This window comes from Siniperca chuatsi, linkage group LG21 (genome assembly GCF_020085105.1).
Source record: "Siniperca chuatsi isolate FFG_IHB_CAS linkage group LG21, ASM2008510v1, whole genome shotgun sequence".
In the NCBI taxonomy this organism is placed as follows: Eukaryota; Metazoa; Chordata; class Actinopteri; order Centrarchiformes; family Sinipercidae; genus Siniperca; species Siniperca chuatsi.
The window spans coordinates 22,572,660-22,595,592 of NC_058062.1; the positions used below are offsets into that span (position 1 = coordinate 22,572,660).

A 22,933-nucleotide genomic window follows, 5' to 3' on the forward strand; every position below is an offset into this window, starting at 1 on the left:
CACTTTTCATATAGATCAGGTCTGGACCGTACTCTTTATAATATTATTTACAGAGACCCAATAATTCCCACCATGTGCAAGCATTTGGCGATGGAGGCAAGGAAAATTTTCCCTTTAACAGGCAGAAACCTTGAACAGAACCTATTGTGACAGTAAACTAATATAAACTAACTTCTTCATCATTGTGTCTGTATTTATTTATAGTAACAGTGAGCCAACAGGGCCAAACGGGAAAACATAACATTAACATCTTACATTTTTATAATCTAGGAATATCTTCTAAGGGTTCTAATGTTTCAGGTTACAGAGAAATAGAGAAAAGAAGATTAGAGAAAATGGCCAATGAGAGAGGGGGGCTGGTGTTTAAAAAAAAAGACAAAAAAGAGAGGAAACACAAAGAACAAAGAGATATACAGAATGCCCACAGTGTTTAAAAAAATAACAAAGACAAAAAAGAGGGGAAACAGAGGGGAAACACTGTGAAAAAGACATAGGCCTATGCAGGACCTGTGGGAAGAAGTAGGCATGTGATTCGCTCTCCCAAATTATTTGTTTACCCAATACTTACAATAATACAATAATATATTTAATCATTGTAGGGGTCTGATTTACTCTCCTTACACCAACGGGAATGACTTGGATAGAATGTTGACTGAATTCAATGCAATTCAATTTTATTTATATAGCGCCAGTTCATAACATTGCACATAAGTTCATAACATTGCACTTTTCCTATAGAGCAGGTCTAGACCGTACTCTTTATAATATTATTTACAGAGACCGAACAAATCCCTCCATGAGCGAGCATTTGGACTAGTGGCAAGAAAAAACTTCCTTTTGACAGGCAGATATAGGATAGAACTAGACTCAATGGTGGGCGGCCATCCACCGCTGCCGTGTTAGGTTTTAATAATAATAATAATAATAATAATAGGAATTACAGCTATAGGAAAAATAATGACAGTAACAGAGCCAATAACATCAACTGTAGTAGCAGTAGTTGAGCAGGAACACGGGGGCAGCAAGTGGCCGAACCGTCTGCTGGATCGTAGCACACCAACTCCCCAGAAGGGATCCGCCTTCGCCGCCAGCCTCCAGAAGGGTTCCGTCTTCGCCACCGGCCTCCAGAAGGGTTTCGTCTACGCCGCCGGCCTCCAGTGACCTTCTGCCTGCGCAGCCGGCATTCCGCCAGGCTTCCAGATGTTTTTGGTCTCCGATGCAAACCTCAGGTGTTGCTCTCCACACAAGTCCAGCCCCCGGGCCATCCGCCCGAGGTCCGCAGCTCCGTACATTTCCAGCCCCAGCTCCGCACATGTCCAGCCCCCAGGCCGTCCGCCCGAAGTCTACCACTTGGCCCTCCAAAATGGAGCTGCCAATAATCAGAGTTGGTTTCTCAGCGGGTGTGTCGCTGAGTGGGGAGAACTTGTTAGAAAGTTAAACAGGTTGGTGGTGAACCGTGAGCGTCTGCTTAGGGCTATGCTTCCTTCGGATAGTCACCCAGCCTCCCTGGTTTCTCCCTGGGACAGCTAACAGGATCTACCTCTGGTCAGTCCAGAGTTACTAGTGTACGTTTAAATGTATATCAGAAAGTTAGTCACTATAATAAAGAATTGAACAAAATGAACTGTGATGAGCTAGAGCAGCAAAAATACACTACTAGTAACACACACCGGTGACTGGAAATTACCGCAGCACAAATTAATTGGAAAGTGAATTGAGAGAGGATTGACAGGGATTTTATTTTAGTAGAAGGTCAGAGAATGAGTTTACTAGACCTGTGGAGTACATAGAGTACAATAGCTGGTACCAAGAGTATAAAACTTGTTTTACCATAAAAATAATATTTTTTCACAGCCAGTACAACACAGAAACATACAGATATGGACAATACATAAACTGTATCCCAGCTCACTTCTGCTATGGCAGAAGAGACAAAACTCTTCTCCATTTTATGGTCCTCTATCTCTGACCAGATGGTAGTAATGTGAAGTGTTAATTGAGGGGGTGAGCAGTGTAATTTGCTATTGTGAGTGCTAGGTGTGTGATGACTCCGTTGTTCATATCTGAAAGATTGGGTGTGGGAAGGCAGATGATTTTGCAGGCAGTATGTGTGATGCCAGTAAGTTTATTTTGGTTGAAGAGTGCTGAAAATGCAGAATCTTAAACAGCTTGATCTACAGAAAAAAAAGTTAATTGCAGAAATCACAAAAGAGAATAGCACAATGCTGAATAAAACTAGCGCTACTACTAGAACAAAAAAACACGACACAACAAACCAATCCTATAGGATAAGCCTTCCAGACGCATCAAAACAAACATAAATGATGGTGTTTGTCACTATGTGTGTCTTTGTCTATTGCTGTTTTAGAATGTTTTTTTTTTCCTTTTCAAACCTTGGAGAGTTGTGGCAAAGAATAAGATGGGGATCTGACAGAATTACAAAACGTGAAAATGTTTATGAAAACTGGATAGACGGGAAAAAAAAGTTGCTTTAACTTAAATACATTAAAATGCTAATCGATGTATTCACTACACAGGCGGAACAAAGAAAAGGACAAAATGGCTGAGCAACCTTCAGGGGAAGGACGTGAGTCCAAAGTCGTGGTCCAGGAGGTCACTCACACATTGGAAAAAAAGCCACTCCTCACCCTTCTCAAACAAAGGCCTTGGGAAGTGCATCCATTGTGGTGAGTTTAGTGTAAATATACAGTAATTGAGGATACCAGGTGTACAGACATGTTGAAGTATGATAAACTAAATCCAGCTGAGGTGGCTTCAGAAAAAACCCTGTTGTTCCAGTTACAAATTAGTGGGTCCTCCCATTCTTGCAAGGTTGAACTAATGAGTTCAACTTGCCAAGTTCCAACATGTTTAAACATGTTCTCTGTATTGAGAAGGTCCTACAAACAAGCTGACATAGCAAGAGCAGAAGAATGAGAAGACTGAGCCCTATTTAAACTCTATTAAAATCTATTGCGCATATTCTAAAGTGCATGGTGCGTGTCCAGCTCCACTTTTGCTAGTTAAACAGCGCATAATCTGGGCACAAAGTAAGGTGCAAGGCTCAAAGGGGTTGTATTTAGTAGGTTGTACAGGAACCTTAGAAACAACTGTAAAACCTGATATATATTTGACTGTTTTGCTCCTATCGACCTTTTTCAACTAAGTTCAACGATTAATTTATCTAAACCATCAACCTGTCTCTTAGACCCCATTCCAGCTAGGCTGCTTAAAGATGTTTTACCCTTAGTTAGCACTTCGTTACTGGACATGATCAATATGTCTTTATTAACTGGCTATGTACCACAATCCTTTAAAGTAGCTGTAATTAAACCGCTTCTTAAAAAGCCCACTCTTGATCAAGGGGTTTTAGCCAACTATAGACCTATATCTAACCTTCCCTTTCTCTCTAAGATCCTTGAGAAAGCAATCGCCAATCAGTTGTGTGACTTTCTAAATAACAATAGTTTATTTGAGGATTTTCAGTCAGGATTTAGAGTGCATCATAGCACAGATAGCACTGGTGAAAATTACAAATGACCTTTTAATTGCATCAGACAATAGACTTGACTCTGTATTTGTCTTATCTTAGTGCTGCGTTCGACACCATTGACCATCACATCCTATTACAGAGACTGGAACATGTAATTGGCATGAAAGGAGCCACACTAAGCTGGTTTAAATCCTATCTATCAGATCAATCTCAGTTTGTACATGTTAACGCTGAGTCCTCTGTGCACGTTCTGTGCTTGGACCGATTCTGTTCACCTTATTTATGCTTCTTCTGGGCAATATTATTAGGAAACACTCCATAAACTTTCATCGTTATGCGGATGATATCCAATTATATCTATCGATCAAGCCAGACGAAACTAACCAGTTAGCTAAACTTCTAGCATGCCTAAAAGACATAAATACCTGGATGACCTGCAATTTTCTAATGTTGAACTCGGACAAAACTGAAGTTATTGTACTTGGCCCCAAACACCTTCGAGACACATTATCTAAAGATATAGTTACTGTAGATGGCCTGGCCTCCAACACCACCGTAAGGAACCTTGAAGTTATTTTTGATCAGGATTTATCCTTTAACTTCCCCATGAAACAAACTTCAAGGACTGCCTTCTTTCAGCTACGCAACATTGCAAAAATCAGGCACATCCTGTCTCAAAATTATGCCGAAAAACTAGTCCATGCATTTGTTACTTCTAGGTTGGACTATTGCAATTCCTTATTATCAGGCTGCCCAATTAAGTCCCTTAAGACTCTCCAGTTGATCCAGAATGCTGCGGCACATGTACTGACAAGAACTAGGAAAAGAGATCACATTTCTCCAATATTAGCTTCTCCGCACTGGCTCTCTGTAAAATCCAGAATAGAATTTAAAATCCTTCTCCTCACCTACAAAGCTCATTATGGTCAGGCACAATCATATCTTAAGGATCTCATAATACCATATTACCCGACTAGAACACTGCACTCCCAGAATGCAGGGTTACTTGTGGTTCCTAGAGACTCCAAAAGTAGAATGGGAGCCAGTGCCTTCGGTTATCAAGATCCTCTCCTGTGGAATCACATCCCACTAAGACTTTAGACTAAGACTTTCCTCTTTAATAGAGCTTATATTTAGGGCTGGCTTGGGTGAGTCCTGAACCATCCTATGCTGCTATAGGCCTAGACTGCCATGAGACTTCCCATGATGCACCTCTTTCCTCTCTCTTCCTCTCCCTCCCCATCTGTATGCATTTTTATCTCATTACTGCATGCTACTAACTCGACATGTTCTCTCCCCGTAGTTTTGTGCTTTTTCGTTTCTCTCCTCTCTCCTTCTGTCACTTTCAGCAGGTACTTCTACCTCCGGAACTGCAGAGACTGGATCTGTGGTTGTGGGCCACCTGCTGCCCCAGTGTTCCTGCTCGACAACTGCTACTACAGTTGTTGTTATTGGCTCGGTTATTATTATTGTCATTATTATGCCTATGACTGCATTCCTATTAATTTATTAATATTAATATTATCACTATCATTACATTATTACAATTTTAAAATTCTAAGTGGTATTTGCATTGTGCTTCCCTCTCCCTCTCCCCCACTCCCTTCTCTCTCTCTCTCTCTCCCAAACCCAACACAGCAGCGGTGGACGGCCGCCCACCATTGAGTCTGGTTCTGCTTGAGGTTTCTGCCTTTTAAAAGGAAGTTTTTCCTTGCCGCTGTCACCAAGTGCTTGCTCATGGTGAGATTTGTTGGGTCCCTGTAAATAATATTATAAAGAGTATGGTCTAGACCTGCTCTATAGGAAAAGTGCAATGAGATAACTTCTGTTATGAATTGGGGCTATATAAATAACATTTAATTGAATTGAACTGATCAAGATCTTGCCTCAGATGCTAGCATATGGCAATAAATAATAATCACCCACCACCATGGGCTGCAGACAGTTCTATTTAATTTCAGAACTTTGCCCCTTCAAATGACACATGCAAATAAACATTTAATTAATCAATTTTTAAAATAATTTATCAGAAATATATACACCTATATTTCACCACATAGGTCTTGCAAAAATTTTGACTGTATTCGGCTTGATAATAGATGTCCTGAAATAAAATTTTTACAAAGGCCTGCTTCTGTGGAGGCCGCCTTTTTAATGCAGGGGCCAAACTGCTCAGGTAGACCAAGATGTCGTCCTCCCTCCTCTCCTGCCTACGTTGTGCCCTGTGGGTGCAACACTGTGTATAGTGTAAATGCTGAGCTTCATTGAACTGATTTTCATCATTCATTACTGGACTGAACAGAGGGTGTTAGTATATGTTTGCATTTAAAGCATAAATCTAAATGTGCTATCATATGTATGTGTTTATTATTTGTGAAACATGTCCTTTAATACAAGGATTAATGGTCTGTTTATAATGGTCAGCGTATAATAGCAGATTTCTCAAGGAAAGACATTGAGATCATGTGTTTCCATTGCTTCTTTGGTTTTCCTCCTGCCTGTCCACTCTTTGTTGATTTATCCTCTTTCCCCCTCTTAACGTACATATACGAGGTTTCCATCTTTTCTGGACCTTTTCCACTAAACTGTTAAACAGTAAAGTAGACCACGGTACACACATTACATTAAAACAACAGCCAACAAATGTATGTTTTGCTGCTAGCTAGCAATTATGCTAGCCAACTATCTTGGCACCAGACCGTGTACAACAGAAATAATTGATGTAATGCTATCGTTATCCTATATGATAACCTTTCACAACGACTACATGTAATTTCTGAAATGCATGATGTCCATAGCATAATGTTAGCTAATGCACTTGGAAATGAATGGTTCGCTATACGTTCCTTTGACAACAAAGTATGTTTACCCCTCTTTTGTAGCGTACTCACCTTCACAATCAAGTTCAACTGCTAGGCTTCCGTAGATCTTCTCTTTATATTTGTTGTCTTTATAATCTTTACTATGTTTGTCAAAAAGGGCACTATGTTGCGAGACCAAATGGATCAATCGACCAATATCCATGTCTATGTTGTGTGACAGTATGAATAACGGAATTATGATATTGTCCACTATGACAACAGTCAAGAAAATGTATTGATCACATGAGCAAAAGTCTTATCGGTTAGCTTGTTTTAATCAGCATCTGACATTAGCAGAACTCAAACCATCTGCAAAAAACAAAATATCTGCAATTATTCGCATTTGGTTGAAAAGACCTTAAGAGTGTCTGAAAGCAAAACGTGCAATCGTAACAATCAGGTAGGTTTAAAACCTGAGGATAATGTAGATCTTGGTGGCAGAAATCCATTTGGTCATCTGGAGCATCACTGAAGTCTCCTCTGATGATTAGAACAGCATCTTTATTAATAATTTATCAGCTTTAAAGGTGGGGTATACGATTCTGGAGAAATCTAATACAATGACAAATACCATGATATAGAGTGAACAACAACACAGCAAGTAATATAACTAACGTTAGCTAGGTTGTGGGTTAGCAAACTGTCGCTACAGTTGCTGCTGTGAAGCTAACATGCAGAGAGGATGAGATGGTTTCTCAGAGCCAGCAAACCAGCTCCAGACAGCAATACTCACAACTCTCCTGCTACTATAGCTAACATCACAACAACAACATAGCTTGGCAAATAAGAAAGTAAGCTGAATGTCCGTGGGCAAGTGATTTAACATTATCTGACACACAAATCATGGCTGGAATAGCGTTTTGTTTGTTTAGCATTTACAGAGCCAGGGCTGTGTATATTTCAGCGAACACACGCAGAACGGACAGCTAGCGGACGTGAGGAGATATTCGCTAGTGGATTAGAATCGCATACCCCACCTTTAAAGAGAGCATGTAAAATATTTCTTGCTCGAGGTATCCTATTAGGTCTATAAACATTACAAACTTTAAGATCAAGATAATCCAGCGTCCTTCCACTGAAACCTCAAGACTCCAATATATCACCACTAAATCTAAGAGCACAGCAACTCCAGCTGAATGATGTGTTTTATGAGAAAAATAAACTTGAGAACCCCATTGAGATCACCAAAATTGTTCATCACTACTGCATGAATATGTTTCTTGTAAGAAAATTATTTCTACATTACAAAAGATGAAAACTGCTTTACTTTTTGTGCTGTCACATAGTCCCTTTACATTAATAGAGCATAAATTTGATGCGCCAAACTTAAATTGAGTCATAAAATTAGTGATTTGAGTCGCTTATTGATTTTAATAAAGGTCTTTAAAAAAACTCTGATGATGTTGCTTTCAAAAGAACTCTAGCTTGATGTCTGCAAGAAAAATAAATTCCTATGAAAAGTACCTATAACAGTGAACATCAACTACAGGTACCATTTTAAACATATTCCAAAGCTGAACCATGTAGAGTTATTAATTGGTAGTCAATACCACTGTGGTTCATGTCATAGTACCTTTGGTTAGAGCTTGGAGAAAGTTCCTCTATCCATTGCAAGAAGGTAGTCACCTTCTCGTCAATATGGGTCAATATGGCTGGCTGGGAGCTGAGGATGCCATCATCCGCATCCACACCCACCTGGACAAGCCGGCAAGCACGGTCAGGATCATGTTTTTTGACTTCTCCAGTGCTTTCAACACCATCCAGCCAGCCCTGCTGGGGGAAGAAGCTGGCAGCGATGCAGGTGGATGCCCCCCTTGTGTCCTGAATTGTGGACTACCTAACTGGCCGACCACAGCATGTGCGCCTGCAGCACTGTGTGTCGGACAGCGTGGTCAGCAACACTGGGGCCCTTCAGGGGACTGTCCTCTCTCCCTTCCTCTTCACCATCTACACCACGGACTTCAGCTACCACACAGAGTCCTGCCACCTTCAGAAGTTTTCTGATGACTCTGCTGTGGTGGGATGTATCAGCGGTGGTGATGAGTCTGAGTACAGGGCTGTGGTGGGTAACTTTGTCTCATGGTGTGAGCAGAACCATCTGCAGCTCAATGCGACAAAGTCTAAGGAGCTGGTTGTGGATCTATGGAGGGCCAAGGCACCAGTGACCCCGGTTTCCATCCAGGGGGTCAGTGTGGACATTGTAGAGGATTGCAAGTACCTGGGAGTACACTTAAACAATAAACTGGACTGGGCCAAGAACACTCAAGGTGTTTACAGGAAGGGCCAGAGCCGCCTCTATTTTCTGAGGAGGCTGAGGTCCTTCAACATCTGCCGGACAATGCTGAAGATGTTTTATGAGTCTGTGGTGGCCAGTGCTATCCTGTATGCTGTTGCGTGCTGGGGCAGCAGGTTGAAGGTAGCGGACGTCAACAGACTCAACAAACTGATCCGTAAGGCCAGTGACATTGTGGGGGTGGAGCTGGACTCTCTGGCGGTGGTGTCAGAGAGGAGGATGCTGGCCAAAATACGTGCTATCTTGGACAGTGTCTCCCACCCACTACATGACGTGCTGGTCAAGCAAAGGAGTACCTTCAGCGGAAGATTCATCCCACCAAAAAGCACCACAGAGTGCCACAGGAAGTCATTCCTGCCTGTGGTCATCAAACTCTTTAACTCCTCCCTCCTAAGTGTTAGTCTGTATGACCCTAGGTCACTAAACTGGACATTGATCATTACATCTCTGCCATACTTGAAATAATTGTGCAATATTCTGTGTATTACTCCTGTGCAATCCGGTACTTAATTTATTTTCTGACTTGTTTTTATAGTGTATTGTATTATATTGTTTGCTAGTACTTTCTCCTGTGTGCACTGACGTAAAGGCGAGCTGCTGTAACAAAGAGTTTCCCTTCGGGGATCAATAAAGTATTTCTGATTCTGATATGTGTCTGGTACGCGAAAACCGGCATGCTTTCCTTGCCTGTTTCTTTTTAGCTTGTCTGAGTGTTTAGTCCACCTTAACTTGCATTTTCCGCTGTTCAGCATCCTGTTATCCTGAGATATCATCTGTATTTTGTTAATGAAACTGCGCATGGTGAACTGCAAAATATCTGCTCAAACTGCATTATCACAGAGCACACCTACTCTATGCACAGATTCAACAACTGATCTTTTTCTTTTCCTCAGGCAAGAATAATGCAAGAAGTTTTATGTTTTCACATTGTCTGTAGCTGACTTTCATGCCATACAGACGTAGATTCCATCTTATGCTATAGTTCTCAGCACTCTCAATTCTCTTTTACAGTTGCAACACTTGCTCCAGGATCCTTTTCACGCTTTCTTAATTTTCTCTCTCTCAAATTTCCACCTCTTCCAGCTCTTCACACACCAAGGCAATGGCATCCATGTTCTTGGAAATATTTTGCTCAAGGGTGGTATAACAGTTTGAAAGCACAACCACTATTTTTAAAATGTCAGCATTAGACATGTCTTCTAAATATCACATGTCTTCGCAATGCACTTTTTTTTGGTTTTGGGCTCTTGGCTGATGTAACAGGCAAAGGTGTAGCAGACCATAAAAAGCCTCAATATCTGTATAAACAGTGTCTGCAGTCTTTTTTTTAAGTCTCTTTTCGGTGTCTTGATAGTTTAGCCACTTTCCAACTTGCTACAACTTATACCTCACTACATATCAACCGCACCTGTCGTCATCTTGAATCAACCTCCCTCCTGGAGGAGCTTTGTCAAGTCTGAAAAAAGAACTGAAATTATATCATAATGATATAGATGTTATCTCAGTTTGGGCTTGGAGACTACTACCACCATCATTGTGTCAGTCATTACAAACTCATGCTTTGCATCCAAACGCTGTTCAAATCCACAGAACTCTAAAATTCTGCAGGAAATCCCAGTTTTCAAACATACTAAGAGGATTTTTCCAACCTTAAAGCTACTTTAAGGTCCAGTGTGTAGGATTTAGTGGCATCTAGCGGTGAAATTGCAGTTTGCAACCATTTGAATACTGCTCGCATTACCCTCCCCTTCCGAGAGTGTAGAAGAAACTACGGTGGCTGCGAAAAACACGAACAGCCCTATCTAGAGCCAGTGTTGGGTTTGTCCGTTCTGGGCTACAGTAGAAACATGGCGGTGCAACATGGCAACCTCCGTGGAAGGGAACCCGCTCCCTATGTAGATAAAAATGGCTTATTCTAAGGTAATGAAAAAACAATGACTCTTATTTTCAGGTGATTGATTATACACTAATAAAAAGGAGGAAAACTGTATGTTAAGGGGTCCAGTGAAGATCATTAACTCTATCATCTTTAACATTAGAAGGTATAGAAACATGTCATGGAAGAAGCCTACAGAGACCGAAAAAGAGCTGACAGAGCATCAGGGGTGTAACCACAACAAACACACAGAAAACACCTGGTTAAAAAATGACTAAAAAGAAAGAAATCACATTGCTACACAAATGAGAACGGTGAAGACGTTGCGTCACGGACAGACACTGACGTCATTGTGTATGTTAATAATACGCAGCTCGATGCGGCTGATCAGCTCCGTCTCCCAAAGGCCCCACCATGCACACAAAGACCTGGAATACACAGCGCCATTCACCCACATCACCCCGAGCTCTCTGCAGTCGAGGCGGAGGAGCCGCAGTGTGGATGCTGCTGCCGTAACCCACCATGCCATCATCCATCACAAGCACAGACATGCTACACACACATTCTGCACCCATGGACACATCCTCGTCCGGCCTTATTTTCGCAGCATCCCTTACCTCTCAGATGAAAATTCACTCGAGCACTAATCCATGATCAGCACGTTGTTGTTGCTGCTGCCTCTGGATCAGGTTTCTGCCAATGTTGCGGCGCAGAGAAGGCGAATTAAATAATGATTAGGAGGCAGCCCTGCCCGTTATGTCCTAACGAGAGATGCGCTTATCGAGCCCATAGATACAAGAAGAGCACCCGGGTCCAAAATCAGAATTAGTCAAACGTAGAGGACAGACGATACATAGACTCCTCTGCAAAACCGTTAAAAGCTTAGCAAAAGATCTTCTCTGTTGTGTTTTCGATCGCCTAGTCCTCCTCCACAACAGAGTGGCCCTCTCTGTTTCGTAATTTCTCCTCCACACACACAAACACACACACACACACGCACACACACACACACAGAGCGGAACAGCTCTGTCTCATTTAAAGAGATAGGATAGGGCAGCTGGAGCAGTGCTGTGTAGCCACTCTGTCTGCTTCTTATGTAACCTGAACAGCAGCTTCTGATTGTTCTGCAGCCCAAATACACTCATAGCATAAATGAACCACAGGTAACTGCTTTACCTGCTGCATGTGTGTCAAAAGTCTAAGGGTTAAAAGTCAACAACAACATTGCCAAAGCATGAAAATATGATTTGTCCAAATATTTGGACAGCACACAATACAACAGTAATATGAAAATTAACACAACATTAAGATTGATATATATTAATTATATATATATACAGTATATCCTATGCATGTATTTGATCCATTTGGTCCGATAACAAAACCGGAAGTTAGCCGATGGAAGTCTCTTGTGCATGCGCAGTATGCAGTCATCCGGGTAATTTACTTTACAGCGGGAAGTGGCTTTTTTGGCTTTATGCACCACTGAGCAACTTTCATAGGAATGAACAGGGCCCCGCCTCCAACACTGTATCCAGTTCTCTTTATACATCCATGGTGTGTGTGCTGATGAATGGTTTATGTTTAGGGAAGGATAAAGGGGTACAGTAGCCATATTGAAATGAACTATACTTATACTATAACTTGCATTTAATATAAAATAGATTAAGTTGGTCCCCATGTCCACCACAGAGGACATTGACTAAAAGGTTAAATTTATTGCATGTCACTGAAAACTGCTAAAAAAGTTGTTCAAACCTTTTTTTTAACCTGAAACAAAATAGACACACCCCGACAAATGAGGTTTCATTGGAAAGGCCAGATGTCCCAGTACTACATGTTTAACATTGTCAACTACATGTATGGAAGCCTATAAGGGACTATATTAAAATGATAATGTAAACTTGAAAATGAAAATGTAATTCCACAATAGCATTATAATTTTACACATATGTATGTTCTTTGAGTAAAAATGAAAAAGAAATAATCCAAATTGCATTATCATTTTCACATACTCACATGTGCATTCTATGACCATATTAAAATGAAAATGGAAAAGCTGTTTGACATTTAATTTTCAAAGTTGTACCCCGCTGTAGGACTACAACCTGGTTTTCCATTTATGCAAGCATTATTTAAGTCTCAATTAAAATTAAAATGCAATTTTCTAACAATTTGAAAATAAAAACGGCATCTGACATTTCATTTTCAAAGACTAACCTGCTAGACAGTCGGCAATATTCAAATGCAATAAGAGAAACAGCACCCTCAGTCTATTGCATTTACATTTATATGTCACCATGCTCTTTCACATTTAAATGTGAAATTTATCAACAAATAAAAATAGAAACATTAAGTTCTATTTTCCCTTTTATTACTACCAAATTCCGTAGTTCTTTTCAGGAAACTCCCTGAAATTTCAGGCTCCGTAAAGTATTAGCAAATTCTTTACAACCTCTTCTCCCACTTCAGGAGAAGTGTTCTTTTTATGCAATTTAACCAACTAGCAATTTATGCAATGAAACCAACTAACCAGTTAATTTGTTTTTACCTTTCTTTAATTGTTTTTTTCTTTTTTGGGGAGAAGGGCTTGGGAGGGACAGAGATTAACCTGGGAGAGTTGGGATGGACAGGAGATATCATACATCATTTTCCGAATGTTCTCACACCATCACAACACTGCCATTCGATTATTTCAATAAACATAAGGTTTATTTTTGGAGGGGAAATTAATATAGTACAAACAGCAGAGGAGATTTGAAGTTTTGACTTTATTCCACATTAAGCTACGTTAATCAGCAGTTTATTAGCTGCTGTCCACAGCAGCAAAGCAGGTTATTCAGTGGAGGAAATGCTGTTCATGTTTGTGGTAAAATCATCGCTTGTCTGAAGAAGACACCAAAATATCAGTATGAACCTTTAGAAAGTAAAGCAAAAGTTAATTAATAAGTAATGCAATTAGTCCAAATACACTTGGAAATACACAAAACTAATGACTAAATTAACTGTCCAAAACCATAAACTGGTGGTTCTCTACCTGGGGTTGGGACCAAAATGTTAGGTGAAGAAGATTAAAGAAATAAGTAAGAAAAAAATAATCAGTTAGTTATTTTTTGCTTTGCAGTGTGAAACTTGACCCTTTCACCTCTGTTGGTCTCTAAATGTTTTTCAAATGAAACCATCTGAAAGGGAAACAGCACTCTTTGCTTGAATTGCTCACAACTCATACCCACTCTAAGGCCATAATCTGTGATGTGAGGTCACACTTAATTTTAAGGGTTCACAAGCAAATCTGTTTGGGAATCACTATCATAAACCTCCTTCTGGGGGGTTGTCCTGTTACAGGCATCACCTCCATAAGGAAGTGAGGGTATGGCTCACTGCCTCTCTCTGTTTGTTCTGTATCTTCCAGGCAAGCATAGCGCAGCCGCCTCTAACTCTCTCTCCGTTTCTTTCTTTTTGTGAGTGTCTCTCTCTCCAAAGATGCCGGAGCTGGAGAGCTTTCTATTTATGGAATCCTACCCGCCTGTTCAGCCTCCCACCCCCTTTGGCACAAAGAGTTACACCCACAAGCACGCACAAAGCATCCATGGACAGCACTCATGCAAACACAACACACAGGGCACATGCACACACATATACTGAAACAGAAAGTGAATTCATGCATTCATGAACAAATGCAGGCATAAAAATGTCAAGTGCAAAGGAAAGCCTAATAAAAACCCAGAAACACACATCATAGTGCACAGACTATAGCATTAATAATGCAGGGATTCTTAGTGGAGAAAGAGGAACACTCCCTGTAATGGATAGAGGGGGAGGGGCCTTCTACAATGCAGCATGACAAATACCCATCCATTTCTTTATCTGCCCTGTTTGTGTGTGTGTGTGTGTGTGTGTGTGTGTGTGTGTGTGTGTGTGTGTAGTAATAATAATAATCTGTCACTCATCCATTTAGACTATCAATCTCAAACACATCTACTACAGATAAACACTAAAAATACTACGTTGTTGCAGCGACAATCTGCAGTCTTACCTAATCTTGTTTGTCATGTCAGCATGTGATGGACAGTTGGATTAATGCTTGTATGTGCATGTCATAGTGCAGATTTACATTAAACTAGTGTTCTACAAAGTAAGGTGTCATTTAAGGAGCATTTCAGTGTTTTGCATGCTTAAGCCCATTGTAGGTACCCTGTGGTTTCCTCTAAACAATCACAGTTTTTGTCCACTCAGAGGTAGCGGAAGGAAGTTGTACAACACGCTGTTGTATAACATTGACATATAATCACCTTTTAAGTTGATATAGTGAAGTTGCTTATTTACACATCTAGCAGTTACAGAGAAACATTATCATTCATTTGGAGTAGTGTTTGTGTTTACCTAATGAATGTAAATCCAATATTCACTCTCTTTTAGCTCGGTTTTTGGTCTCTACAAACTCCTGAGAGAAATATCTGGCTCTTTATCTACTAAATGCCCCATTAATTTTACCAGGTAGTCTCTAATTGTGTCTGTCTGCTGTTTGGTGCTGAGTAGGTAGTGTACAGTGGGTATTTAGAGCTTGTTGAAAACAGCTGCCGAAAATGATGCTATGAGAGCGGTGAGAGTGAACCAAAACAGTAAAGTTGTGGGCAGGACAGCAATGACTCCTAAAGTAACTTATGATATGACATGTTTTACCAGAGTTGCTGACAACAAATAGTCTGTGCTTAATTAGTTTTTTTTGTTTGTCTAGTTCTTTTTACTTTTCATGGGAAAATAATATTGTAACATTGTATGTACTGTTAGACAGTATTCCAACCATGAAAAGACACTTACCATAAAACTTCAATTAATAGCAGAGGCTTTCATTTGCTTCAATTACTGAACTCAACCTACCTTGGGACAGGCATCGATATGGGAAAGGCCTTTAATTCCTTTCGCACAAAACTTTTGCTTAGAAAAGATGGGAAATACTATCAAATTGTTTATTTAAATCAATATGAATATTACTTGTATAAAAATTGGGCTATCGAATAACATATCAATTACGAATCGTTTATTTTATCTAGCTCCGAGAGACAGCACATCTAAGCCAACCTCATGCACAGAGAGAGAGAGAGAGAGACCCCTATCAAAATACAGGTAGCCTACCTTAGAAAGGATGAAAGCCGAAGGTTACCGTAGGCATTGCTACTTGGATTAGTTTTTATGAAAAACTGTTTTTCTTCTTTTGAACAGTGGACCCTTACGGGCTAAAGGAATATAAATAATCAAGGAATAGACACATATTTGGACTTTATGACTGCTTCAAAGGTAGGGAGTCACCACTTTTTTTTCATATCTCTTGTTTACCATGCCGGTAAATCTGAATTAATTTGGTGCTCATGGTTTCCGTAAAATGAACTGAAGGAGTGAATTGTGGAGAATCTAACCAATCTTGACCCGCAGTACTTGCTTCATATTTCTACTATGTTTAATGTTTTGCACCAAAATACCAAAGCAAATTCCTTGTATGTGTAAACCTACTTGGCAATAAAACTGAATCTGAGTCTGATTCTGATCTAACGATGTGTAGCATGTCCATAATGACAAAAGTTTAAATGTTTATATTTATATACGCAATATAAGCAACTTATAACTGTCTCAAGTGGGCAACCCATTGGGCTTTAAGAGGTTTTAAAAATCCAAAGAACTTCTATAAAAACCAGACCTGCCGTCTAATTGAGACCTGCGTTTATTTGTCAAAATTTATAGCCACACCCAGCCAGTAAAAGGGACTCTACGTTTAATCACTCGAAACAATGAGATTCTTCTGGGGTTACCTTCTGTGGTAGAGAAGCTCTGCGATGCATGACTTAAACTAAATGGACAGGCAAGATACAACAGTTGATTTGGGGAAAGTGATAGACTATTTTACACCAAAGGAACCTTGAAACATCAGTCATCAGCCTCATCCCCTCACAAGTGAGGCTGTTGTGATATCACCTGACACTAATGTTCTTCAGACATTTTGAAAACATGTCATTATTTGGGTTTTAAGAATTCTAATAATCATATTCAAAACTATATGAAGATGAATGAATGAACACTAATGCACAAACAGACAAACACATGTGCGCTCGCATAAGAGCACGCACTGCAGTGAAGATGACTCAGCCACTGGCGCTGCCATGGAAACACTGCCTCTTAGCAATCAGTCACTTAGTAACTATGCAGTTACTGAGGAAGGAACCTGTGTGTAGGGGTGTGTGTGTGTGTGAGAGAGAGTGTGTGCATAATGACACTGGCTAGTTCACTGAGTGGATACCAAAATTAGAGTAATTATGAACAAATAACTTTTGAAATGCACTTGGGTTTTTTCAAGATGATTTTATCAGTTGTCTATTAATTAATAAATTATTTTATTTACCGGATATAACGGAAAACCTTTGAGAGCAAAGATACAAACCCGTGTCAAACCCAGCAGAACAACTTTTTATTATTTGTTATATTTTGACAGAGTATGAAGCATCCCTAACAGCAATCATACACTGTCACTATCATGTCACCTTATCATCATTAGCATGTTACAGCAGTCAGAGTCAGCAGCACTATAGGAATTTACCAAATTGCTTCTTGTTTTTCTCAGGTGAATCTGCTTTATTGTTATTGTGTAAACTCTATGATAATTATATTCTATGATGACTCTACCAGTAACTAGCACACTGGTGTGCTCCTCGCAGATGTGGAGTGTAGTGTGAATAAGTGGAATTTTGCTCCCTCCACAGAGAACTGAGTGGACTTTTGAGACCTCTGGGTCGAGAAACAAGTCTGCAAGGACTCACGTAGGACACTGATGGAAAGTTTAGTGACAGCTGGCCAATTTACGACAGGATGGGCGTGGAATCAAACTCGGACTGACCCTCTTAAGGGGCAACCTGCACCTGGGATGTCCTCTTCAATTCCCTAACTGAAGTCTCTCCTGGAACAGCCTCTCTCTAGCTCTCTTTTTCTCTCCCTTCCCCTCCTCCTGTGTGTATGTCTGAGTGATTGTCTACAGGTGTGCCGAAGTCAGGGTGGAACCTCCCAGCTGCACTGCATCTCTGTAATCAAAACCTCTTCTTAAGACTGCCCAGCCATCTGCACAATGCCAGATCGTAGTCTCTGCCACAGTCAGTGGTCACTATGTTCCAGCCATGTCTGTTTTGCTTGTTATTAACACTGTTTGATACAGGAACAACAGAAACTGACCAACAGGAACTGGTTACAAATATCCACTAATCTGGAGAAGATACTGACAGTGTGTTTGGTCTCATTTAGTAGCTGAAACTATAAGAATGTGAATATATATATATATTGCGTATATGTCTAGTAAATTGAACATAGCTTTCAATAAGACAAAATGCATATTGAAAGGCCAGTTCTGTGTGTGCTTATTCGGGGGCTGTTTTCCCACTCCTCTTTTGCATTCCTTTGGCAGAAGCCCAGGGAACACTGGTTGGCATGTGTTTTATTTTCATTTATTTAATTCGCTATGCATATGTATAGGCAGGTATGTTGTCATAATGGCAGATGTGCCTAATTGTTGGCCAGCCTGGGTCTATTAGTTATTACTCAGTGGATGATATCATGTGCAAGGATATCCTGTTTATCCATGTGTTTGGTATCTTTCAGCAACTGAAAAGGCCATGCTTTCAAACATGGGAAAATGTGACGTGGTAAATTTTATTAATTCTTTAGAAAGAAAAGGTAACAAAGAAAGAATTAAGACAGGAGAGATTTAGTATGGGAGGAGTAAAGTTTTGTACCATGGACATTGGACACTGCGCCCTCCTTGACAGAAGATTATAAAATAATTAGAAGCCCAAAGGTCAGCCTTTCATTCTTTTTGCCCTTCTCTCTTTGCTGCTTTTCTTCCTCTTGGTTCCTCTTGGGCAAGCGGGCTGCTGGACCGGAAATCAACTGGATCCCCGAGCCACACCGAACATGCTGAAGGCCAGCATCTAGAGAGCAGAGTCGCTCAGGAGGGTGACCAGGAGGCAGGGCTGAAGGGCTGAGCAGGTCCGCGGAATGACCAGACGTGCGGAGCGAGTCAGGAGGTTGGTGACGAAAGTGAAACCCCTTTGGAGGTCAGACTGGAGGCCAGCGGCAAATACAGTAGCTCTCTGGAGGCCGGCGGCAAAGGCGGAACCCTTCAGGAGGCATGGCTGGAGATCAAGACCAGGGTCTAACGACTGGAGATCTGAGCAGGAGACCGGCAACAGGGCAGCAGGACTGGAGACCAGCGACAGGGCAGCAGGACTGAAGACGGGCAACTGGAGTGCAGAACTGGAGACCGGCGACTGGAGTGCACAGGCACATCAGGTTGTTGATTATCTTGTATTCTTCCTCGGAGTAGTCTGCTGGGTCCATAATGTTGGTCAGATCGTACTGTTACGTTTAAGTGTAAAGCCAGGGACAGGGAGAGGACCCAAACACAGACAGAGCAGTTTCAGTTCAACAATTTTTTAATGAAATGTACAAGGCTTACTCAGGTTACAGGCAAGCAGTGGACACAATCGGGTATGCAATCCAAAAGGAGGCCAATAAGTCCAAAAACACAGAAATTAGAATCAGAAATACTTTATTGATCCAAAGGAGAAACTCTTTTGTTACAGCAGCTCAGTATCACGTCAGTGCACACAGGAATAGAAGTACTAAGCAAAGCTGGGGTCAGGAAGCTTAACACAAGTACGACAACGATCTGACACAGAAAAAAGGAAGACACAGACTTAAATACACACAGCTAGGGGAGACAATGAGACACAGGTGAAACTGATCAAGACACAGGTGAAAACAATGACAGCAATCAAAGACAGGAAGCAAAACTAAAAGACACATGAGGGAAGGAAACTTTTTCAAAATAAAACAGGAAATGACTGAACCCAAACCCAAAACCATGACAAATATAGCATATGAATGCTGTGATAATGTCCATAAATATACCGTCAAAGCCAGTATCAGATTGTCGGTGCAGTGTGCAGCTCACACTACATCTGGCTTATTACAATCAGGATGAAATCCTTGATAGTCTGGGCAGGAGTCATTGTGTTACCATCAGTATTAAAAGAAGTCCACAATGAGCATGGGAAAAAATGTACACTAGGACAGCTAGATTTGTGGCTTAAATTACAAATGCACAGATATACACACACATACTTTTTGAGTTACAAGTAGAAATTTTTGCCACACTTTTACAGCCAAACTCATGGACAACATGTGTATTTGTGAATGTGAAACTTGTGAGGGGAACTTTGAGTGCTGAGTTTTCTGCTTTGAATCTGTACTCAGATGATCACGAAAGTTATTTTTGACATTCTTTTTCACAATTTTCTACAACTACAAATCAATTCTTTACATCCCCAAACCTAATTTGTTTTCCAGATTTTTTTCCACAGGTTTACAAAGGGTAATACACAAACATAGGCTTTTATTAGGGCCCGTGCACGAAAGTGCCAGGGCCAGACGGTCCCTGGAACTGAAAGTGCAAGGTTTGTAGAGATTATTATTATTATTATTATTATTATTATTATTATTTTATTCTGCTCTTGGCTCCCCCCAAGGTGCGCTTGGAAGCAAGGGCCCGTTCAATGCTGCTTGCAGGTTTAATTATTATTATTCTGCTCTTTAAACTCATTTTTGAGGGTCTTAGGATGCTTGAAAACTCTTGAACACCGTCACAACTTGCGAAAATGGCAATGTTTTGACCACTGCCTGCCTGTTACCCATGCAAGGAATTATTATTATTATTGTTCATACCCGTTCTAAATGAATCACATTTTTGAGGGGCTAAAGGTGCTCGAAAACTCATGAAACTTGTCTTACACACTTGTCAGACGTGGCGAAAATGTACGTATTTTGTGGGTCTTGTGCATGGGAGTGGCAAAATGGCTTCACAGTGCAGGGCGTGTCCGTGGCATGGCATCGAATTTCCATATTTCTCCATTACACAGGAAGTTGTAACTTCAGTGTGCATGGTCAAATCTGCCCCAAACATCACATGTTTGATAAGCCTCCCTGCCTGAAGACATCTACATACCAATATTCAATCGTACTCATAGTGCCACCTACTGGCAACAGGAAGTCCTTATAGTTTTACAAACTACTCCAAGCAGATTAACCAGATCCACCCCAAATTTGTTCAGCAAAGTCATAAGACCTTGATGATGCTTCATTGTGAAGATTAAGAGTTTCCATCAAACGCTGTTTCCGTGGCGATGCATTATTCGAAGTTAAATAGGAAGTTGTTGTAACTTGAGTGTAATCAATCTGCCCCAAATTTCACATGTTTGATAGGCCTCCCTGCCTGAGGACATCTACATGCCAATTAGGAGTTTTACTCATTGCGCCACCTAGTGGTATCAGGAAGCATGTCTTGCATGACAATCATCATTTGATTTACATGAAATTGGTGTTGTGCATATTTTATATACTGTAACATGACGTATATTTAGTAGGTGTTCTTTAACGCCACAAAGGGGACATAGGAAATGACCTTCATGCAGCGTCCAGAACACATGCAAATTCAGAGCCATGTCATTCCACCTCCAGCAGCCATGCCAAGGCTGGCTTGCACCCTGACGTGCGGTCAGGTGCGAGGGCCCGTTCATCGCTGCTTGCAGCTTTGATTATTATTATTCTTCTTTATGATTCAAAATTTTTCTGAATGAATCACTTTTTTGAGGGACTAATGGTGCTCAAACAGTCGTGAAACTCATCAGGACTAATGAAAAATGTTATATTTTATGGGTTTGTGAAATGGACGGGGCAAATAAAGCCTGGGGGCGCCTGAACACATCTAAGAGAGTAATATGCGACCCTTTCTGCCACTTTTTAATCGACAGGTGATGGATGGTGACCTTTGACTTTGATTGAACATGAATTAAACCCGCACACTTGATCCTCCCTTCCTCTGGAAGTGGGTGGCGCTATGCGTGGACCAATGAGTGTGAAGCAGGCGTGGTTAGCAGGAGCCAATGGGTGTGAAGCAGGCGTTGTGAGTAGGAGCCAATGGGAGTGAAGTAGGCGTGGTAAGCAGTAGCGAATGGAAGTGAAGTAGGAGTGGGAATGAAAAAAACCTTGTAAATTAAATAATATGATTAAATAATTCAATCATTTAAGTGAAATCAATAGTATCAAAAGTATAAAAAATAATTTACAGATTTACCATCTGTAAAATATAATCTTTCAAGAGAAAAAGACACATCCTTCTCTGTTATCTGTCTGGTGCAGAGTGAGGTGTAAATGAACTGGAAGAATGTAGGAGGGTAGGCGGAGTTTGCATGAACCAATGGGAGTGCAGCAGGCGGGGTTAGGGTTAGCCAATGGTTAGGAGGAGCTTGCGTGAGGCAATGATTTTGTGAAAATGTGAACTAAATAAATAAATGATTAAAGTTTTTAAGTTGAATAAATGTCAGATATCCGTTGATGAATGTCAATGTGCAGCATCCCTTACAACTCCTGTGCAGACTGTGATATGTGGCTAGCATTAACCTGCACGTGTAGCATCTCTTGCAGCTCTTGTGCAAATTGTGTGAAGGCGGACTGAGGAAAAGAGGGTATATCAAATTTCCTCCGTAATACCATCACCCCTAAAGGTCAGCTATCTGTGAAGGCAGTTTGAAATTGCCGTGTGAAACTCATCACACATGGTATATATAATTACAATTACTCTTTTGCAATTAGTCTTTAACACAGAGCCAGATGTCAAATGTACTTGTAGTTTCTGAGTGAAGCTCCGTGTGTGAGATCTGTATAATAAACATCATAAATAAAAGAAATGTTAATTCTCAGAGGCTAATCTCTGCACCGAATATGGACACACACACACACACAGGAGCCAGAGAAGGTCAAGAGGTCAACCCTTGTTTTCACACAGGAATCCTAAAAAGACAGGGGACACTCTGACATGGTAGATATTAAACTGAGACAGAGAGCAGGAAGACTTCTGACATCTGACAATGGGAAATGGCTCAAGCAACCGGTAAATTATTAATATCTTTAAAACTATTTTTCATGTGTTTAAACCTTTAGGCAAAACATAGGGAGTTTTTTCATTCTTTGCAGTGACTCTAAACAGAGGGCTGAACCCTCAAGCAGAGGAGTCTAGTAACTATAGGTCTACATTGAGTATTTTTAATACAGAAATATTTAAAGACTTTTATTTCCTATCGTAATTATAAATTATGTCTTTCAGAGTCATCTGATACTGACTCCTCATCTGTGCTTTCTGAGGACGTGGTATTACCTGGTGAGTTGCTACATTTTTTAAACCAGTTTTTTACCTAAAACATACACGAATATTTATCAAAAACTTTGTCTCATGCTAGACCTGTGGGGCGGTTTGGACCAATATTTCCAAGAAGGGCTATCGCCATCATCCCAGCCACAGGATGACACAATTGTGT

At 40.6% G+C, this 22,933-nt stretch overlaps 1 protein-coding gene across 2 annotated transcripts in view; it reads right to left on the bottom strand.

The window, feature by feature from the left end:
- Positions 1 to 11,541, bottom strand: part of fbxl16 (F-box and leucine-rich repeat protein 16) — a 52,684-nt gene extending 41,143 nt beyond the window's left edge. Inside the window, exon 1 of one of the 2 annotated variants that reach the window (XM_044182151.1) lies at positions 11,141 to 11,533. The gene's annotated coding sequence lies outside the window, so the exon portion shown is untranslated. Of the gene's footprint in view, positions 1 to 11,140 lie in introns of both variants that reach the window. The other variant, XM_044182150.1, reaches the window with a different exon arrangement.
- Between the last annotated feature and the right edge of the window lie 11,392 nt (positions 11,542 to 22,933).